Raw genomic sequence first — 21,522 nt, forward strand, 5'->3', positions numbered from 1 at the left:
TTCCATTTGTTATGCTACAGCATGTTAGTGTTTGACAACATTGTAGAAAACTGAGCAGCCAGCACGGCAGGCTGGGTGCCAGGAGCCCAGCTCTTAGCACAAGCGGTCTTCAGGATATTGCTCTGGACGGAATCCAGGGTGTTTGTTCCCCAGGTGAAGTGCAAAAAATTCTACGCTGTTCTAAGTGCTTAGGAATCTGACCATGTAAAACCCCCCCACCTCTTCTTCGTAAACTTGGAAGGAGATGCAGATCTGCACTTTAAACTGAATCAATAGACCAGTCCATCAATCGCTTTCTTAAATTTCCTTCCCCCCTCCTCCTCCCCCATCAAGTGGTGCAGCTCTTCTGTCAGATGCATGACCCAGAATTACCTGACCCGAGCGTTGAACCTGATCACTGTAGCTGTTTGGTTTAATGGGATTTTATGGTGCATGGCATTCTGTGACTTGGGTCATTGGTGGAGAGGCAGCGGGGGGTGGGGGTGGGGGGGGGAAGAAGGTGCTTGCCATTTGCCTGCAAAATCTCTGGGATCAGAGACTTATGCATGCCTGTGAAAATGGTTGCTGTGCATTACATTCTAAGGGTGAGACCTCTCCTTTTTTTGCAAGCTAATGGAGACAAAAGGCATACCAAACAACACAGGAACAGAGCCTCCTCCTCGCTCATCCAGCTGAGCTCAAGTGACAGCTCCAGCTCTGCTTCACAGACAAAGAGCATTACCAGGGCACACAATGATGATTCTTCACTTAAGGGCTTGAGATGCAACAAGGGATTAAGGAAAGTGCCACCCCCAGTTCCCATGGACGGTGGAGCCTTTCCCCCATCAATGGATGGCAAAAAGCCAGTTTAAATAATGATGCTGCTGTTCCCTAGAGAGAACAGTAGCAGAGGAGGGCAGGGCTCCTGCACCTTTTATTAGCTGTGCAGAAGATGGGATTTTAGCAGTCAGTGGTAAGAAAAACTTCACTTGCTGACACGTCTTCTTCTGCACTCTTTCTAAAGGAACTGATGTGCTGTTTTTCTCTAGACACCTGATCACTCTACTGACCCAGTGAGTACTTTTCACGGTGCCGGCCCTACAGTTAGGCAAAGGGACGAAGTCACCTCAGATAGCTGATTATGGGAGACATGAAAAGGCAGCAAATGGACAAGTTGTCAGTAGTATTATTACAAAACACTTGTAGAATTTTCTGTCTCAGGTGACAAAACAATTTAGCTGATGTTACACCTTACTTTGGAGAGGCGGGAACCATTTGCTGCTCCACCTCAAACACCAAAATGTCTTGGGCCAACCCTGACTTCTTAGGACCTTGGAGATTCTTGAATTTGACAGACAGGATGAAGGATCAGTTAAATCTGATGAAGACATACCGTGAATGCCTTACCCCTAGGATGCCTTATCACTATGGGCATTGTACTTGGCTGCTCAACATGGCCTGGTTGGTTGACCTTTTCTCCCAGACTGCAGTCATACTGATAGGTCTTCAGTTAGGCCATTAAAAAACAAACCCAGTGTGTTTTAAAGATTTCTTCAGTACAGTATCAAAAGAAAAATCAGTGTAAGAGCTATAGCAATGTTAGCAATGCAGGATAAATGGGGACTCTCTGTTTAGAAACAACAGAAACCTATACACCCCTAAGGCATTTATTATAATAGAGTTTTGCACCAGAAAGACAAGTGCTCTTGAGGAGTAATCACAGGTGTTGTGAGGGCTGCCCCCTGTCTTTCCTAAATTACACCTTTGAGGCTCATCATCTTTCCTGTCTCTTCTTTCTTAGCAATGGTTTGGTGCCTTTCATAGCAACGTGACAGCTTTCCACATAATTCACCTCCTTGCCAGGCCAGGAAAAGCTTTACTCGGGATTTCAACCTGCCACACACCTGTTAAAGGCACAAAAAAGCCCTTCAAGGACAAATAACTCTGGACAACCAAAAGTTCTTTCCAGCTTTCATATAACTCTGGGGTGTAGGATTGGGGTTAGGTTCCCAGGCTTGGTGCTGGGAATGAAAGAAAGAAAGAAAGAAAGAAAGAAAGAAAGAAAGAAAGAAAGAGTGAGTTTTGGTGGCTAAACCCCATTAGATCTTGTATTGAGGTACAGTACTGGAAAGAACTGAAATCATTGATCCTGAGTCACAAATTGTATAGTACTGAGGCATTAATGAATTCATAGTAATAATTCCCTCTAATTGCAAAGACAGTAAATCTGTACAGACCAGCAATAGGGCTGTATCCTAGCTTTGGCCCAAACCTGGATCCCAGACTGAAATAGGCCGCTTCAGGCTCAGGCTGGATTGAGTTGACTGCCCCGGATCCACCCAGGTCATCTCAGCTCAGCTCAGCTCATCCAAAGTGATGTGGAGCTGCCAGGAGGTGGGACAGTCAGGCAGCTGCAGGGATCAGGAAGGAGAATGAGAAACAGGCAGCCCCCACAAGGTTTAGGGCACTGAAACAAAGCCACTCATCAACAAGATAAGGGTGTCTGTATAGATGGCTTCTTTAAGAGCCCCAACAAGACTAGTGCATGTATGAAGTCCACCTGTTGGAGCAGAACTGGTTAGAATCAGTGACAAAAGCGAGAAATTGTGTCAACGCAGTGGGTAGAGTGCTGGATTAGGGTCTGGAAAACATGAGTTCAAATCTTCACTCAGCCATGAAGCTCTTGGGTCAGTCAGCTTCTCTCAGCCTAACATACCTCACAGGTTGGGAGGATGAAATGGGCAGGAGGAGAACCATGTAGACCACCTCAGGCTCCTTCGGAAAGGAAAGGTGGGATAGAAATGTAACAATAAATAAATTACAGCAAGTGGAGGGGAAAATAAGAACTCTACCCAATAGCACTGGAAGGAGGTGGCCACCCCGCATAGCTGTACTGTGCAGGTTTGCAGGGATCCTGGCATCCTGCCTGATGCATGGCGCTTGAGTGCCCAGATTCAGGGCTGACTACACAACTAGCTGCACCTCTTTGTTACAGCACAAGGCAGGGAGATGAAAACCTCCACTGGTGCTGCACCAGTTGGGAGCCACTGCAATTGTCCTCATTCAATGCCATAAGAACAGTCATTCTGGATCAGACCAAAAGTTTTTCTAATCCAGCATCCTGTTACTCACTACCACCAACCAGATGACAATGGGAATCCCCCAATGGGGGGACATGGGGGCGACACTGCTGTTCTCCAATTTGCACACAGCTCTTTTGAGTCCTTTCCTGAAATGAAACCTTAGACAGATCAGCACAAGAAATGGGAAATCTCTCTTTGCTTCCATCAGCCTGGGTTGCTTTCTTCTGAATGCTCTTGATGTCAGCCTGGTCCCAGAGGACGCAGCTACATGCAGGCCTGTTTGCCATGAAGAGGCAGGTGGGAGGGGGAGTCGGAGTTAAACATCCGCATTCAAAGTTAGTCAGCCTCTTAGAAGTTTACCAGACTAAGCTGGCTAGGTGCTGGCAATCTGTGGACAATTTGGAAGCAGCTGTCTAACTCCGGCAGGGATTGAGCCATGTGTATTCATCATTATTGAGTCATTTACAGATGTTGCTACAATGCATTATGGCAAAATGTCGGGAGGTTAGCACACAGCCACAAACTATAATTATGCTCAGCATGGCTTATAATAGCTTATTAGATTGTCATCTGTTAAGCGTAAAGCATTGACAACTGTTACTACCACATTTATAATGCCCCAGAGAGCTACTGATTAAGGCACAAAGCATCCTGATTATCATGAAGGGAATTTGGGTTCTCATGGGGGAAACTGATTTCTGCCATCCTGCTTTTTATAGAGAGCTTGTTGTTTGGTGTGCGGCAAAAGGCAAATACCCTTTTGCCCAGGGCAGGGAATGGTCAGAGGCTATAGAGGCCTGGCTCAAGGATGGGAAGCAAATGTCTTTGATCCAAGTTCATTGCACCCTAGCACTGATCATCTCTCTCTCTCTCTCTCTCTCTCTCTCTCTCTCTGTGTGTGTGTGTGTGTGTGAGAGAGAGAGAGAGAGAGAGAGAGAGAGAGAAACACTCAAAATAGTAGCATACCAACGAAAACAGTCGTTCACAAACACAATGTGACATAGCCAAGGCACTGGATCAGATCTTTGCCTCATCAAAAAATCAAGTGAAAATTAGCCTTCAGCCTTGCCATAATGAGACTGATTTTTTTAGCTACACTATATATTATTTATTAGTAGCAAAATGCCCTTCATTACGATGGGTGGAATGGGAGCATATAAGTGTGCATGAAAGGAAGACTTGTGGGCTTCAGTCTACCAGCCTCTAGGTGCACAGAGACACATTGCACCCTGTGGAGGGATCTCTGTGAGGGAGAGTCAGGCCTTGCAGGATCAGGAATGAAAGGTAGGCTTTGCCTTCACCGTCACATGGTCCCCAAGTGCTAAACTTTACTTTTCTTGTAAGTGTGGATGGCAAATGTTCACGTTTGTAGAATAAAATAAAGGGATACCATTGGGACAACACTGGGGAGAGGGAACGAAGCTCTTTTCTACCCAGGTGACCTCAGCTTCTACCTCCTTCCGTCTGCACAGTCCCATCCTGGGTTCTGTAAAGTCAGAAAAAATGTTAGGTGAATCGGATGGAATGTTGACCGCTGGCTTTCATAGATAGATAGATAGATAGATAGATAGATAGATAGATAGATAGATAGATAGATAGATAGATAGATACTGTTCTTCTATAGAGCATGATGCTTCCATTCTCTGAGAAGGAAGGTCTCCACCACATTTTGAACAATGCTCAGAGAAGCGCCAGGTGTTCGTGGTGCTATTCACTGTGTTATAGCTTGGCTGTTGACTTGCTTAAATTTAAATTTCTAGCTCAATATCCATATCTGCATGTGGAAAGTAATTGCTATCCAGGCCTTACAGAATCTATAGGTATATGAACAGAGCCAAAAGGCTAAGGAAAAAGCTGAGAACCATCATATTTCCTATCCCTCATACCAAGAAAAACGTTAGATCTCATTGGGATTTAATTGGATGCAAAGTACAATAATAGGCTTATGAATCTTGACTATTTCCCATTTCTAACCTCCACCCCCCTACAAATGTATATTCTGCTGAGTTGATAAATGGTTTATTTTGCATCCTGCTGCCTGTTTTTGCACTTTGTATTTGGATAGGAGAATTTTTTTTTTTTTTAGCCTGGGGTTTCTTTCTCCAGTAAATCTGAGAGTATTTTCTTCTTTCTTTTTCTTTCCACCTCATCCATGATGTGATATAGAATTTATATGAACACATTAAGATGTGCTGCCTACCGGTCACAGTGTAGTGATCTATAGAAAGAGAACAAAGCACAACACTGCCTTTTACTAGACACAACAATGAGTGAGACTATCAGTCAACTATATCTATTGGGATGGTTATCTCTGGAACCTGAGCACACTTGAGCTCTTTCCTGACAAAAATCCCTATGATGGGAACTTCTGTGTGACAGAGAGCAATTCAACAACTGTGCCATATGGACAATATAAGGCAAAACATCCTTTAGGAATGGATTGCATTCCTAAACACCCTTCCTACCATACACATACAGTATATATTAAAAGAGTTTCAAATTGGTTAGTGAAGATCCTTGAGAATAAAGGCAGAGTTATTTTATCTTTTTTTTAAAAAAATAGGTAACTGTTTACTCTACATTATGTTTAAAACAGAAGCCCCACACTATTTTTTTGTGAACATGAAAGCAATATTGGCCATGCCTTATGAAAATGGTTGCTTGTTGAATAAGAGCAAGGGCAACTGATGGTAATTTAACTGAATAAGCCTTTTTCAGTACAATCACTGACACTTGCCCTTGCTTTTACTTGCCCTCATTTGACCTCACTGACATGCAAAATCTGATTGGCTGTGATCTCAGGGGGAGTTCATCACATGTTCCAAGAATAGGTAGGGGAGTTTTGGGGCAATGTGAGCTATCCCTGCCCGCCGCTGCTGCAACAGGGGTTGGGGTGGGCTGGGCAGTGGCTAATGACTTGAACACGTGACCTGTTTTGAATGTCTGGGCCCCCTTTTATTTAGCAGCAGCATCACATCAGGCACATGATATGGTCCCCTTAACTCACACGACTGGACTGAGTCACCCTTATGACTAATTTAGGGATCTGAAGCAGCAGCCAAGAGAAACAATGTTGTTGAACATGATTGGGGGAAAATGAATACAGTATGCTTACAATCTAAGGTTAATCAGAGTGCCCATTCCATTCATGGAAGGGACTGAGATCCACCAGAGGCTGCTGATTGAGGAAGTTACAGGTAAGGTGTATGTGGGAGGGGAATAAATGACTTTTTTGCAGCCACCTCCCATGTAGAAAGTTCCCTGTAAGATATCATCTTTAGTTAAAATACATTCAGTCAGTCCATGGTCAGTGCTGATCCCATAGCCAAGACAAAGGAAGAGGCCCTGTGATTGAAGGAAACACCCACATCTGAATAGGGCTATCTACATCAGGAACCACAGATGTCATAAAACCAATCCCAATATTTTTTCTTACAAATGCAGGGGTCCAATTAAAGAGTTAGTCATAGACAGTCAGAGTCGTCTCCCCCGGGAGTATTGTAGGCATATGATTAAGTACATCACACTTATCACTGGGAAGATAGAGGGCAATCAATGTTACCCCCTGTCTGTGGGAGATTCCTAAGTGAAAGTGGAGAGAATAAGGAATTTATCAAGGGTCGTCTTGCTTCCCACTTCAGGGATGAAATGTGTAACGACATTAATGATTTGCCTTGGAAGGGAAGAGTTCAGATTGACTCTCATGGTGGCTGTTAAAAGCCAAATTGGATGAGCCCTCCTGGGGAGGAAAAGCCTAACTTTCTAATGCCGTTTTTCTCAGCTGCCAGCCACATCCAGTCTGAAGGTTCTGAGAGAGATGAGGAGCACAAAAATACAATACAGTACTGTACAGAATAATCCATTACCTCATGCATCTTAACTCTGCTGCATAATTACAGTGGCAACTCTGAGCTAATATTGCTTTGCTGGATCCCTGATTAGGCATTCAGGATTCTTCAGCTGTGGTTTGCCTGTGGGGAACCCTTTAAGGAAGTGGCAGTTCTCTTCAGGCATTCCAGTTGCATGCAAGAGCAACTTCAAGCCTTCCATGAGTTGCAGAGTGAATTTCTGGAGCAGGGAACCTCCTGGACTCATGGAAGCTCCTTTGCAGTTAAGATGAGGGTTCTAAATTGTGATGGGCAAATCTGTCGATTTCTGTTTCTCCCAGTTTATCATTTGCCCAATCTTGAGTTCAGTTCTCCATGCACCTGAATTCTACTTAAGTTCAGTTCTCCATATTTCCAGATAAGTGTGCAACTTTCTTTTTAAAGTCCTCATATGTGCTTCCCCCCATTCTAGTATGCAGTTTTTACTAATGCATACATTTCTTTTGCAAGCCATTTCCCCTAACATAATGCATTTTTGTGTGTGCCATTTTCACTAATACGTGCATTTATCTGCACACTTCATCCCAGCATGTGCATTTTTGTACACATTGCTTGACTGGAGAACTACACTGTAAAGTTTGGAGAACTGTGAATTTCAAAGGATGGCAGTGTTTCGACTCGCATATAGTTTTGGAAAGTATGAATTAGGTAGGTTTGCCCGTAGATGTGAACTGATTTGACTTTATATCCCATCCTAGTTGTAAATCAGATGGGGGCCTCTGCACAAATACAAGAGGGTCCCCACTTCAGAAGTTCACCATCCAACTCATGGAGGGCGACAGGGACAACAATGGGAGCAGAGCTCAGGCTGCTGTTTTTGCACACACGCAGAATGTCTGAGCAGGAGTTGGGTTCCAAACATGTTACAGGTGCCTTGAAAGAGGCCACCTTGCAGTAAAATCCTTTCTGCTAGGGCCAGACTCCAGGTTGCCTCCAGGAGGAATTCAAGCACAAATCAGAAATTTAGGTTTTTGCAATTAAAATGGATTAAAGGGCAACAAATCCTTTTAAAAATGACTTTTTGCAGTTGGGGGAATGATGGGAAAGGCACTGAAAAGTATGGGATGAAAAATGATTAATGGGAAGACATATAAGCAATCAGGATGAATGGTCTTTGCCTCAAACAAATCAGAACAAATGGTCGATGTGGACTAGCCTTTGTCTAAGTTTTGTGCACGCAAATCAGGATGAATGCTCAGTAAACAGCTCGCCTGCAGAGTGGATTCTTCTTCTTGACTATCCTGTCCCTTAGTTCAGTTCTTTATTAATCATAATGAGTTAGCCAACCACTGTCCCTACAGTATCTTCAAGCTTTCTTGAGGTGTTTCGTTTTCAGCTGTCCTACAGAGAATTTGTTATTTGCTACTGCTGCTGCTTCTTTTAAAAAAAGCTTCGATACAAAAGGCTGGTTGGCAAGAAGCCCCCTCAGGTGCTGGTGTGTTTATGGTGTCTAAATAGGAGCAGGCAGACAGTTTAGCAGGCTTGCTGCTCTATTCTTCTCCTTACAATAGTAGAAATCCAGACTGAAAAGAAAGCAGGTGTGTGCTACACAGGGGGGGAGAGACCCTTTTTTTCTTTTGCTCTGGAGGTGGGGAGGGAGCAACAAAGCAGGGACATTCATAAGGCAGGAATGAGATGGGAAGAACACTGGAAGGAGGCATTGGCCAAGTGTGGTGACTGGAAAGGTGTTGTGGTTCAGGTCTTTAGCTAGAATAATGCGAGGACTAGAGGGGAATATTATTGAGCAGGAAAGTTTGTGTGAAAGGCTGTAGCGGTAGCACACTGAATCTATTGAAGAAATAATCTAATTGCCCCTTTTTTGCAAATTGCTTTGTTGCCTTCCATAATTCCCCTCTTCCCACTTCACATTTATTGGTGTTTGGCATATAACTGAGCTGCAGTTTTTTATTTCCCAGGGCAAATTACTTGCTTAATTCGAAGCTGTATAACTAAAACATTCGAGAGTGTGTTCCTTCCAATAGGCTGTGAAACTCTTACCCCTCTTCTTACCAATAGAATCATGCAGAGATTGTCACATACACACAGAGATATTCTTTTGGATGCTGTCCCTAACTTACTCACACGCATACTCATCTTCTGTTGCATAACAGTTGCATAAGGTCATATGACACATAAGAACAGCTTTACTGGGTTAGATCAATAAGCACATCTAGTGCACTTTTCAGACAGATGCAATTAACAGGGGCTCCTGCCTCTGACTAAGACTGTTCTTATTTTATTTCTTTCCATTATTTATTTAAAATGCTTTTGTGCCACCTTGCAAGACAAACAGCCCCTTCAATCCACATTTTTCATCTGTAGCTATATCTGCATATATCTACACACATGCAAGTACACACATGGCTGCCACCCCTGCTCATGTTGCTCAACAAGCCTGCCAAACCTCCCACATTATTGCCAACCCCTAAACCACTTGCAAACCCTTTATATCTCATCTAAACCTCCACATCCCTTCCCAGCTCCTTCAACCCCTGCTACCCCCCACCCCATTGCCAACCTTCATCCCCCACAGTTTGCTCCAAACTCCCTCACCCACAACCCTCACAGATCAGTCCTAAGTTTGCGCAGCCACTGCCACTCATTTTCTCTCCTCTCCATGCTGCTAACAGAAAGAAATGGGTAGTGGCATGGGGCAAAGGAAAAACACTTGTGCCTCATCAGTCCCCTCTCTTCCATGAATGGGATATTGTGATGAATTGGGAGTGGGGGGAGGGAGTTCATGGCACACGGTGGGCAGCAGTGACAATGATAGTCACGGGGAGTAAATGAAAGTCTGCAGGCCACCGAACCGCTAGGACACCTGCCCATTTGGACTCTGGGCTTCCCTTGCCCTTTTGTGTCTGCATGCAGGTGTGTGGGGGGGTGACATGGGGAAAAGGGTAAGGCTTGCTCATTGGAACTGCTAGTCTGCCTGCTTAGTAGCTCCACCTGCTGTGTCACGCTGCAGTTCCTGTGGCTTTGTAGCAAAGGTCATGCAGACTTGTTTCCTTATAACAATATTATATAGTAAGATATCTATCATCTATCATCTATCTGTCTATCATCTATCTATCTATCTATCTATCTATCTATCTATCTATCTATCTATCTATCATCTATCTATCTATCTATCTATCTATCTATCTATCATCTATCTATCTATCTATCTATCATCTATCTATCTATCATCTATCTATCTATCTATCTATCTATCTATCTATCTATCTATCTATCTATCATCTATCTATTATCTATCTATCTATCTATCATCTATCTATCTATCTATCTATCTATCTATCATCTATCTATCTATCTATATCTATCTATCTATCATCTATCTATCATCTATCTATCTATCATCTCTTAGGGACCAAGGAGGTAGTTGCAGGTAGTCTTTGAAATATCCTGTTTAGGGCTTCAAAAGGTAATCACCAACCACACAGAATTGTCGTTATGTACTCTGGTCACTTAGACTCCACAAGCAATGAAGCAGCTGCAGTTTGCACCAACCAGAGGTTCAAACCATCTTGGAAGGCAGCCTTGCGTATAACATATTATGGTAATCCAGTCTGGGTGTGCCCAGGGGATGAATACCTGTAGCAGGGTCTTTCCCCCGCTACTTAGGGAAGCACCTAATGAATTAGCAGAAGCTAATAAAAGGCAGTCCTGGCAATGAAGCTGATAAAAGGCACCTTCTTAAAGCCAGAAGCGCCCCCCAAGCTGTGCTCTTTGCCTTTTTTTGGGGGGGGGGAGTGCATCCAGTTATGGATGATGCAAGAGGAAAATCTATAAGAGAATGTCACAATGATAGAGTATGCATTTTTTAAAAAAATACTGGCTGTGTCATAATCATGATAATTAATATGTTTTCCTGCTTGTATGGTCAAAAGTCACCGTTGTTCCCATTCTCCATGAATTTTGAACCAAAATATATTAATGCTGCATAGATCCTGCCTTCAGTTTCTTGAATGTTTCCATCCCTGGTAAAAATGGCCTCCATTTTTCTACTTCATTATCAAGGTGCTTCAGGATTTCTTTATTGTTTCAGTGTGTGTGGAGTTTTGAGCTTGCCTTACAGTAGTTGTGAGATGGCTGAGGGTAGCCTGCATGTTTTCCTTTCCATTAAACCTTTTTCCTGCACTCTGTAGCCTCCCTGGATGTCTGCACCTCCTGATCTGAAAAAGAGCCCAGGTGAAGACTTATCTCATGATGTCTTCCCCTGGGCTTTAACTGAAGTGTGGATACCCACAAAAGCTGTGGAGCACAGATCAGCAGAGAGACAATGTGTCTACAATGAAAGAACAATGACGAAAACCCCTCAGCCACCTTGAAAGTAACACACACACACACACACACACACACACCCTCTTCATTTCATCCATAAGAAGTTCACCCCCAAAATCCTTCTTTTTTGATAATTTCAAATGCAATTTCTTACTTATTAATTGATGGAGAATGGTAAAATAAAAATGATGATGATGATGATAGGAGAAATGTTTGGCACAGCAGTAGAATACATTAAATGCCACCATCTTGTGACATTGAGTTTCACGGATGTGCTGCATTATAATCCCTTTTGTTTGCTTTGCTCCCTGAGTTTATTACATTTCTTCAGTGACCTAATTCTTGTATTAGAATGATACCAAATAAAAGAAGCACTATTAGAAACTAGATTGGTTCCGCTGCTGCACCTGTGCAACTCTGACCTTGCTGCCCTCCCATCCCTCCTTGTCCAAGTACATGGCAGTGATGCTCCTGCTGGGAGACCATTGGTTGGTCTGGTTCTGCCTCACCTGCCATACTGGATCAGTTGTTCCAGGTGCCGCCTTCCCAGTTCCAACTCCCTAGCAATTCCTTTCTTTATTCTTTCAAGGCTGAACAGTAAAGAGTGTCCTGTTCCTTTTGCTCTTTTTTTGTGCTAGTTGTAGATGCTACATAAATTCTTAGTAATAATGATGATGGTATTGATACTCTGTATAATGCTGTGAATTCCAAAAAGGGAATTAAAAGTACATTTTTAGTCTCCTATTTAAAAGCCACCCAGGACTTCTTAAGAATATGTTGGAACCTGTGCAGGGCTTTCTGGGGAGATTCTGCCAGCCTTTCCTAGGCAGAAAGCTAGACTAATGAAATTTTCTAAATGCCCTGACCTTAATACTCATTAAGCTATGAATTTGCAAACTGTGGCTTTTCCAGTGGTTCACACACTTTCTCCTCAGCGCTTTAGGCATGTGACTCACATGCTAAATTCAAGATTCTCCACCTACAGACTTCAGGAGTAAAGCCATATTCAGTCTTTCATAAAATGTATTCCAGTCCCAGAGGCATAGATTCTTTGCAGAGCATAGCAGCATGGCTGTGTTGACATATGTGGATGGAGATTTTTAGGTGGGCTTTTGTACATGATGCTTTCCAATGAAGGTATTAATCTCATAATAAGATGGAAGTGTGACGTGGTCTTGGGATAAAATAAGTCAGTAATAATAATAATAATAATAATAATAATTATTATTATTATTATTATTATTATTATTATTATTATTATTATTATTTATCATTTGTACCCCGCCCATCTGACTGGGTTTCCCAGCCACTCTGGGCGGCTTCCAACAAAGATGAAAAATACACTAAAATGTCACATATTAAAAACTTCCCTGAACAGGGCTGCCTTCAGATGTCTTCTGAATGTCAGGTAGTTGTTTATCGCTTTGACATCTGATGGGAGGGCGTTCCACAGGGTGGGAGCCACTACCGAGAAGGCCCTCTGCCTGGTTCCCTGTAACTTGGCCTCTCGCAGTGAGGGAACCGCCAGAAGGCCCTCGGAGTTGGACCTCAGTGTCCGGGCAGAACGATGGGGGAGGAGACGCTCCTTCAGCAAATAATGAGAACGAAAGAAACTGTCCAGAAATAGTCCACAGCCACAAGGTTCACAGCCAGTGGAGCTTTTAAAAGGACACAGATCATGCTAGTATGTATCTTTTAAAAAATAAAATAAAAATTTCCCACCTCAAGCTTCTTCTTCATTCTTCCTGGATTAGCTTTATAGTTGATCTCTGGGAATGGTATGCAGTGCTGGTCAAAGAAATTTTGGCACCTGAGGCAGCAAAGCACAAAATGGTATTCCTGCTGCCAGTTGAGATGAGAGAGGTGAATGAAGATCAGCATCAGTATGAAAGGGGAAAGTGAAGATCAGAGCCTGGAAATCAAAGGGGAGAGTGAAGATCAGCCTAGGAACAAAAGGGGAAAGTGGAGATCAGCTTTGGAATGAGAGGAGATGGCGGTAGTACAGGAGGAAGGGACAGCAGAGGCAGCAGATGGCAGATTTGCTAGGGGTTCTGATCTGCTGCCTAGTGAGGCTTCCTCACCCAGCTTCATAGGTGAACTGGCCCTGATGGTACCCCACCACAGTGCTATATAGTCAGATTTGGCCATGTGATAGCACCCCAAGCAAACAATGCCAAGTGAAATTGAAGGTAATGGCAAGTGAGAGAAATGTAAATAAGGAATTTTTTTTAAATGAGTGCTGTAAAGGGGAGGTCTTTTTCAGCACCACTGAAAAGAGCAATGAAAAACTTAGTATTTTTGGCTCAGTTCTTAGATAATGTTTAATCACATACTTGATAGCCCACCATGAAAGTTAAGTAAGAATATATTGATCCCTGTAGCCTTTATCCATGGAGTTTTCTTGACAGGGATACTGGAGTGGCTTGCCTTCTGCTGGACTTACATAAAGTTTAAAGTTGAAACATTAGTAGCCTGGATGGCCTTGTGAACAGAACTGACATGCTTCCTATAATAATTTTGGGGAGGAGCTATCAGGAGAGGAGAAAAGCAAGTTCATAACAACCTCTGTACTTGTGCAAAGGCAGGTTAGAGATGTATGGATCTTTCAATTCAGGCTTCTCATTTTTCTGATCTTATGTTCAGTTTACCTCATTTCTGCATTGGTTTGAATCTTTTTTATTCAAGTAATCATTAAAATTGGCCCACATTTTAGTGCACAGTACTCCCAATATAAGCATTTTGTGTTGATATGAGTTTGGGGGAGGTTGGGGAACTGGTCAGGTAAGTCCCTTTGAAGATGAAAACCAGATGGCCACTTTAGTGCTCTGCTGAGCACTTCACAGGGATGAGCTGGTTGCAATAGCTGCATCTAGGTGAGAAAGAACGAAAAGGGCAGCAAGCAGGGCTGGGCTGGGGAATTGCTTTGTGAATTGGAACCTCACTCTTTCTTTTGAAAGCTATACAGTGGTACATCGAGTTATAAACGCCTCAGGTTACAAACACTTCAGGTTACAAACTCTGCTAACCTGGAAGAGTTACCTTGAGTTGAGAACTTTGCCCCAGGATGAGAACGGAAATCGTGTGCCGGCGGTGCAGCGGCAGCAAGAGGCCCCATTAGCGAAAGTGTGCTTCTAGTTAATAACAGTTTCAGGTTAAGAACGGACCTCCGGACAAATTAAGTTTGTAACTAGAGGTACCACTGTATTTTGCAAGCTTTTTATTATATTGTAATTTTATTCTCCCTGCTTTTATGACTACTTTTGTTATTACTTTAAGCTTGATGCTTTGTTTGTTTGATTCTTTCTTTTTTGCAAAGTTCGTTAGGAAGAAAAATCTGTGCTCCATTTCCTTGAAGTTCCCTTTGCATGCATGGCTTGTGCTTGTGGCAAATGCCCTCAATAAAGGTGGCTGTGGTAGTAATGTGACCAGGTTTTGGCTGCTTAACACCCAACCTGACTTGAGAGATCCAAGTTCTCTGTTTGTGGTATTGTTTGCTCATGTTAACTGTGACTGCTTATCCCTTTAAAAACAAAGTAAAAATAAGGCACATTGGATTGGAAACAAAAACAAAGTTTTAGTAATACACACTCAAAGAGGGTTAAAGCTTACTGGTTACTCCGATAAGTCACAACACTTTGTTGCAATCAAAATAGCTTCTACAAAAGTAATTAAGAACTTTATTTATCACTTTCGCTTTAAACCTGTTTCTAAATACTGTAAACTGTTTCCTCCAAGAACAGCTATTTGTGCTAATAAGCCAGTAGAAGACTTCCACCCTATTTCCAGGATCTTTTCCTTCCCCTGAAGGAAATAATCTGGTTTGCCCTTTCTAGCAACTCCCTAAACACACAGCTAATCCCCTTTCCAAGCCCTTTCCAAGCCCAAACTGTCAGGTTCCTTATTTAACTCTCCGTTCCCTCTGGGTTGCTTGACATTCCGCCCAGTCCTGATTGGCTGCAGGGTCTCTAGGGGGATGACCCAAGGTCTGTCCATCACAGTGCTGCCTAGGATGTGCCAGGAGATGTCTCTTGGATCTTTGCTGATCTATGGATGATGTTGGCTAGGATGCTAATAGACTGTGATAGTCTCCATATGTTGGACTAGAAGAGTCCTCCAAATGCCACCTGTTTGCTAATTTCCCCAGTGCACATCTTTTCTCCAACAATCCAGAATTTCCATCTGTTCCTCCAAGTCTCTCTTGCCAAGAGTTACTTGAGTGAAGAGAAGACAGATGCTTCACCGCATCTCCTCCAGCTGCTAAGTGTCTGTATGCATCTTCATGTTCCACACATGTTGCCTCCTTTTGACTCCTCCTTGAATGTACAGCTCTTAATTTCATGTATAGGCAAGCAATAGTCCCATCCTTTTAAGAGACACAGAGCAGGATTTCAATAACTGTTTGCCCATGGGCCAAATCTTTCCCCTCCCCACCTCAGAGAACAATTTGGTCCCATAGTTATCAGCTCAGAAACCAGAGATGTGTGAAGGCAGCAGCATCTGTGATCATGGAACGCGTCAATGTGACACTTCTGCAAGGTGCTGGGCCAAAGGCCTAACACTATATGAGGCAGGTGAATTTGTCCTCCTAGTAAATCTAGTCGCCAGAGGAGGGCATAGAAGCACAGTCATTGAAGGGAATGAGAAGGCCTCTAACCCCGTCCAGCCCCTTGCTGTGAATCTGTCCCATCCCCACACAGATCCTACCATACAGCCCCAATTGTCACACCAGCAATAAGCAGGTACATGGCAGGAAATAGAGATTGTAGGGGACTCAAGCAAGCCAAAAAGCACTTGACTTGTTTAGGACAGGGCCACAGCTCATCAGCTTTGCATGCAGATGGTCCCAAGTTCAACCCCCAGGATCTGCATGTAGGGCTGTTGCCCTGACTGAAACTCTGGAAAGGGTATGCAAAATCAGGGTATGCAAAACTGAGCAAGAGGTGCCAATGTCTGACTTCATATAAGGAGTCTGTGTTCCTGCCTCCTCTCATTTGAAAACTATTATTAAAAAGGTAAAGGGACCCCTGACTGTTAGGTCCAGTAGCAGACGACTCTGGGGTTGCAGTGCTCATCTCGCTTTATTGGCCGAGGGAGCCGGCGCACAGCTTCCAGGTCATGTGGCCAGCATGACTAAGCTGCTTCTGGTAAACCAGAGCAGTGCACGGAAATGCCGTTTACCTTCCTGCTGGAATGGTACCTATTTATCTACTTGCACTTTGATGTGCTTTCAAACTGCTAGGTTGACAGGAGCAGGGACTAAGCAATGGGAGCTCACCCTGTTGTGGGGATTCAAACCGCTGACCTTCTGATCGGCAAGCCCTAGGCTCTGTGGTTTAACCCACAGCGCCACCTGCGTCCCTTATTATTATTAATTTGTATACTGCCCTTAATCTGAAGATCCCAGGATGGTTCACAACAGAAAATACAAAATGAGAATACAAGATACATCATAAAGCAAAAGCAAACCAATAATGCCCCCTCCTGCCAACACATTTAAAAAAGCCATAGAATGTTAATTAGCCAGACTATGTTTCAAAAGAGTGAGACTGCTGGTCTCAAAACTGCCTTTGTTCTATGTTTAAGCAGATGACAAAGAAGAAGAAAAAGCCCTTTGCAGATACAGTCTTGTAGTGCAGATGATACTGATTCAAGAACAGTGTCTTCCTTAAGGGCATCACAAAGATACACACATACTTTGCTTCTGTAATTTAGAGCCAGACACACAGACTCGTAAATCCATCTTGCGCCGTGTCTTAATGACATGAGGGGCTTTATGAGAAGAAGGTCCTAGCTCGGACAAATTGTGCCCCATGGATGGGCCAGACAAAAGCAGTGCTGCAGAAAAATAAAATAAAAGTGCCTCATCCGTCTCCTTGCATTGCCCTTTTTGTCTTGCTTGCTGCATTAAGAGTACAGGGTGTGCCTTTAATTGTGTGTCTTCAAGGATGACATCAGCATGTGTTGGGATGAAGCAGCAGCTATGATAAAAACCCGAGCTTTCAGAAGCGGCTTTACAAACAGAGCTGCTGTTAGGCATTTGGGCACTTTAAAATCCTCCTGAACCTGACAGCCCATCATGTACCACAGCTTGTCTCACTCAGTTTGGCCATTGCCCTCTGCATCAGTTGGCTGCCCTTTCCCTTCCAATCCACCAGTGACCAGGTCCCCAAATTCTGACTGGTTCCTCATTCTAGTGGTCACATTTGGCCTCATGCCTACCAGATTCCTCTCTGATTTCCAGCCCTTTGAATCCATGGTATCGCTTTCCCCAACCTGGTGCCCTCGAGATATTTCAGACCACGCTGATGGGAGCTGTATTCTGGAACAACTGGAGGGCACCCAGACTGGGGGGGAGGCTCTTGTTGTGGGTCCATCATTCCTCTCTCCACCTGATGAAACTGATGAATTGTTACCCGATGCAAGCCGTTTCCTTAGGCTTGGTCACTGTTAAAGGCATGACAAATGTTTGCTTTCTCCGTTACTGCATTTCCTTTTCTGTGGGAACGTGGTTATATAAACCCATCCATCCATATACATATATGAATTTATCCAGGCTCCAAGGATTTTCCTAAGAACAGCACTGTTTATTGCTTTTTAATTCACTCTATTAGTAATGCACTATTAGGAAAGCTGCATTAACCTTTCCGAGTACAGCCATTTTTGGAAACAACACAGCACAATAGCGAGGGTTGGTTGGGTGACAGGAGACAATTTCAAAAGCTCCTTAAAGCTACGCTTTAGTGACTAACACATTGCTGAGAATCTGCTCTCTCTTTCCTATTATGAGGGACTTTTTGAGTACTTTAGAGGGCCAAACTAGAAACGACATTATAAATGCATCTTTGCATTTACAGTGTAGTGTTGTTGATTTAAATGTAAACACTATAGTTGGTATGTGTGTGTTGTGGGGGTGGGGAGTAATAATTACTGGAATCTCAGAAGATATGGAATGGAGATGTAACTCTTTCCTCCTCTACTGCGGTCCTCAGGGAAAATGCTGGTATTTCTTTTGGGGTGAGGAATCCTGCATTTCTGCCAACTGGAATTTCACCCCCAGGACATGGAGCACCTTCAGAGGAGGGATTCTTTTCAGATCTGAGGTTAAATTCCCCCTTCCACACCTGCTATGATCCTAATGATTATTGTCATTCTCCCCTGCTGATGCTATTTGGATTTTTAAAAAGCAAAAAGCAAAACAAAACCATGTACATTCAACGAAATGATTGATATAATGTAATGCCTATTTTAAGAACATAAGAAGGATCTGCTGGATCAGGCCAGTGACTCATCTGGTCCAGCATCCTGTTCTCAGAATGGTCAACAATATGTCAATGGGAAGCCAGCATGCAGAACCTGAGGGCAACAGCACTCTTCCCTCCTGCAGTTTCCAGAAATGGGTACAGTTGTACTTTGGAAATCAAATGGAATCCGTTCTGGAAGTCTGTTCAACTTCCAAAACATTCAGAAACCAAAGCATGGCTTCCGATTGGCTGCAGGAAGCTCTTACAGCCAATCAGAAGCTGCAGAAGCCCCATCAGATGTTTTGCTTCCAAAATTAGTTTGCAAACCGGAACAGTCACTTCCGGGTTTGCGGCATTTGGGAGCCAAAACGTACAAGAATTAAGCTGTTTGAAAACCAAGGTACAACTGTATTAGAGTCATACTACCACCGACAGTGGAGGTAGAACAGTGGAATCTAGCCCTCAGATTCTCTGCTAAATCTCTCCTGGCAAGGCTCTCTATATTTTGGGAATGTGGTAATCAGTATGTTTAGGTGTGGCAGTTGTTTTACTGCTGGTTCTTTGCAAATGGAAGTTGCATAAAACGCAGCAGGATTTACCTCTAAGCTGGGTACATTCTCCATCTTTGACTACCATGTGATGTTTTGCATGTGATGGTTTTCTGGCATATTCCCTAAATCTGCCGTCACTAGATCATGCCATCCAGATGTTGTTGGACTACAACTCCCTAACCCTAACCCCAGCCAGCTGGCCTTGGATTATAGGAGTTGTAGTCCAACAACATCAGGAGGCCACCAGGATGGCGAAGGCTGCCCTTGATATACCTTAAGATTGTGCATAGATGACAGCAACATTTCTGTCCCACTCTTCCTTGAGAAAGCTTGAAGCTGCTTACACAAGCTCCTCATGCTCTGCCATCTGAGAGGTTGCAGCTTCTCAACTTTGTGGTGTGTCCAACTTTCCTGGGAAGACACAGAGAGCTTATGTTAACTATCCTTTTCAAACTCTGGGTTTTACCAGGACTGACAAGGTGCTTTCATTGCCACAGTTTATTGCTCAATGTAAACAAATGGGAGTCTCCATTCATTCTGTGTTTACATCCTTAACTGTACAAATATGCCAGTTTTGCTTCTTGGCTTGTATTTAGTATAAAGTAATGAATTGCTGTACTGCTTGCAAGTGACTGGGGACAAGTGCCATATGGCAAAGCTAAGTTACAATGTTCAGCTTAATTTCCTACAAAGGACCAGCGTTGGCCAGTTCACTGCCAGAACAGGAATGGAGACAATGTATATCCTGTAATTCTGTTAGGCAATGGCAAAGATCTTTCCCAGCCCTGTTATTTGAGACAATCCTTTGGAATAGGGAACCTGTGACACTTCAGTTGCTGTTGCTCTCCAACTCCCATCAAGCCCAGCCAGCATGGCCAGTGGTCGGAGATGATAGGAACAGAACATGGAACCTTCCTAATAAACACAGAACTGTCACAGAGACATTGGCCTTCCCTGCCTCTCTGATGCCATCAGCAAAGAAAAGGTGGACCACTGGTATTTCTTGCTCATAACTGTTGCGCGTGCTTTAAAGCGTTGTTTTTTTTTTTACTGATTTTATGTATTTTTAAAATCTATTTGCTTTTGTTGAAAATCACCCAGTGACATAGGGGAGTAGCTAATAAATAATGTTTATCATTTTAGGACTGTCCCAACACAGAAAGGCAAAGGGATATATGGTGTGATATATGGAGAGAGGAGTCTCCCCTTCTTCCCCAATCTATTTAAGGCCCAGAGACACCACCTTCTGAAGAACATTGAGGAGGCCCAACACAACGTTATGACATTGTGCACACAATGTTGCATAATGTCCTAGCTATGCTCCACACCTGGCTCCATGTTTGGCCTCAACAACTGGGGGGAATGGCCTCCTAAAAAAAATAAATGATTGAGAGGGCCCAAATAGCTTCAGCTCCCTGGCATCAGTGCCTGTTGTAAGGCAGTAGAGAGAAACCACAGGCTTGCACATGAAACTCTTCAGGTGTCTCTATCCAGCCTTCAGGATTCGCTTTAGATTCTGTCCCTCACCAGATGACGCCATCTCCTCAGACCACCCCCTTCACCCACCCACCCCCCTCTGCATACTCCTCAAATGCTTTTGCCTGTCTAGAATGTGTCTTTCAATTGTGTGGTCATGCCTCTTTCTTGCTTGGATGGAGGAAAGAGAGACGTGGGGTGGGGTGTAGAAACCTCTCAGTTTTGCATGGGTGGAACACAATCTGCTGGGCAAAAGGAAGAGTTGTATCCATACCTTTGCCTAATTTTGACACAAATTGCACCTGCTGCCGGCAGGAGGTCCCTGGAAGGTTGTACATGAAGCAATGCAGACCTCAGGCTGAGAAAGTCCCTGCCCCTGGTACAAGGGATTGTTCACTTTTATGGAGTGTCTACCATGTATATACACACGCATACCCTATTGCTGGAAGGTTGTACATGAAGCAATGCAGACCTCAGGCTGAGAAAGTCCCTGCCCCTGGTACAAGGGATTGTTCACTTTTATGGAGTGTCTACCATGTATATACACACGCATACCCTATTGCTGGTGCAATGATGTGGTGCTCGCACTAAAGCTTTTGATCACGGGTCTTTTTCCTATTCTGTTTTTAATGAGGAGTGTTTACTTTCACTATTTGCTTTTTTGTGGGGTGCCAGTTCAATTGGGTTACAAGATGTATGCCTGGAGATTGGAAGAATGGAGTTAATTAAGTAGAATAATTGCAAATAATAAATTGTGCACCTGGACAAATAGCCAGTAGAATGAATCAATTAACATTCAGCCTTAGCTGGGAGCAATGAATAATGGATACCCTTTTGTACACCAAAGGAAAGTTCTGAAACTTCTCGTGAAGTTTATTTCAGTGCTGCCATATGTGGAGGACTTCAAGAGAGATTCCATGAATCATGCATCATATGAAAGCATCCCTTGTAAGGACAGAGCTGGGGGCTAATTTGCATTTATGGGTGAACTTTCCCATGCTTCTGGGCAGTGGGACAAGGC

The 21,522-nt window shown here is 43.5% G+C and overlaps 2 protein-coding genes across 5 annotated transcripts in view; both read left to right on the forward strand.

The window, feature by feature from the left end:
- The window catches only part of LOC309372174 (uncharacterized protein), a gene marked incomplete at its 3' end in the record, with an annotated part of 317,646 nt that overhangs the window by 177,105 nt on the left and 119,019 nt on the right, over positions 1-21,522 (forward strand). The window lies entirely within an intron of this gene.
- Positions 1-21,522, forward strand: part of SYT6 (synaptotagmin 6) — a 131,413-nt gene that overhangs the window by 21,019 nt on the left and 88,872 nt on the right. The gene's annotated exons all lie outside the window — the stretch shown is intronic.

The sequence above is a fragment of the Podarcis melisellensis genome, assembly GCF_964234715.1.
Source record: "Podarcis melisellensis genome assembly, chromosome: 6".
NCBI lineage: Eukaryota > Metazoa > Chordata > Lepidosauria > Squamata > Lacertidae > Podarcis > Podarcis melisellensis.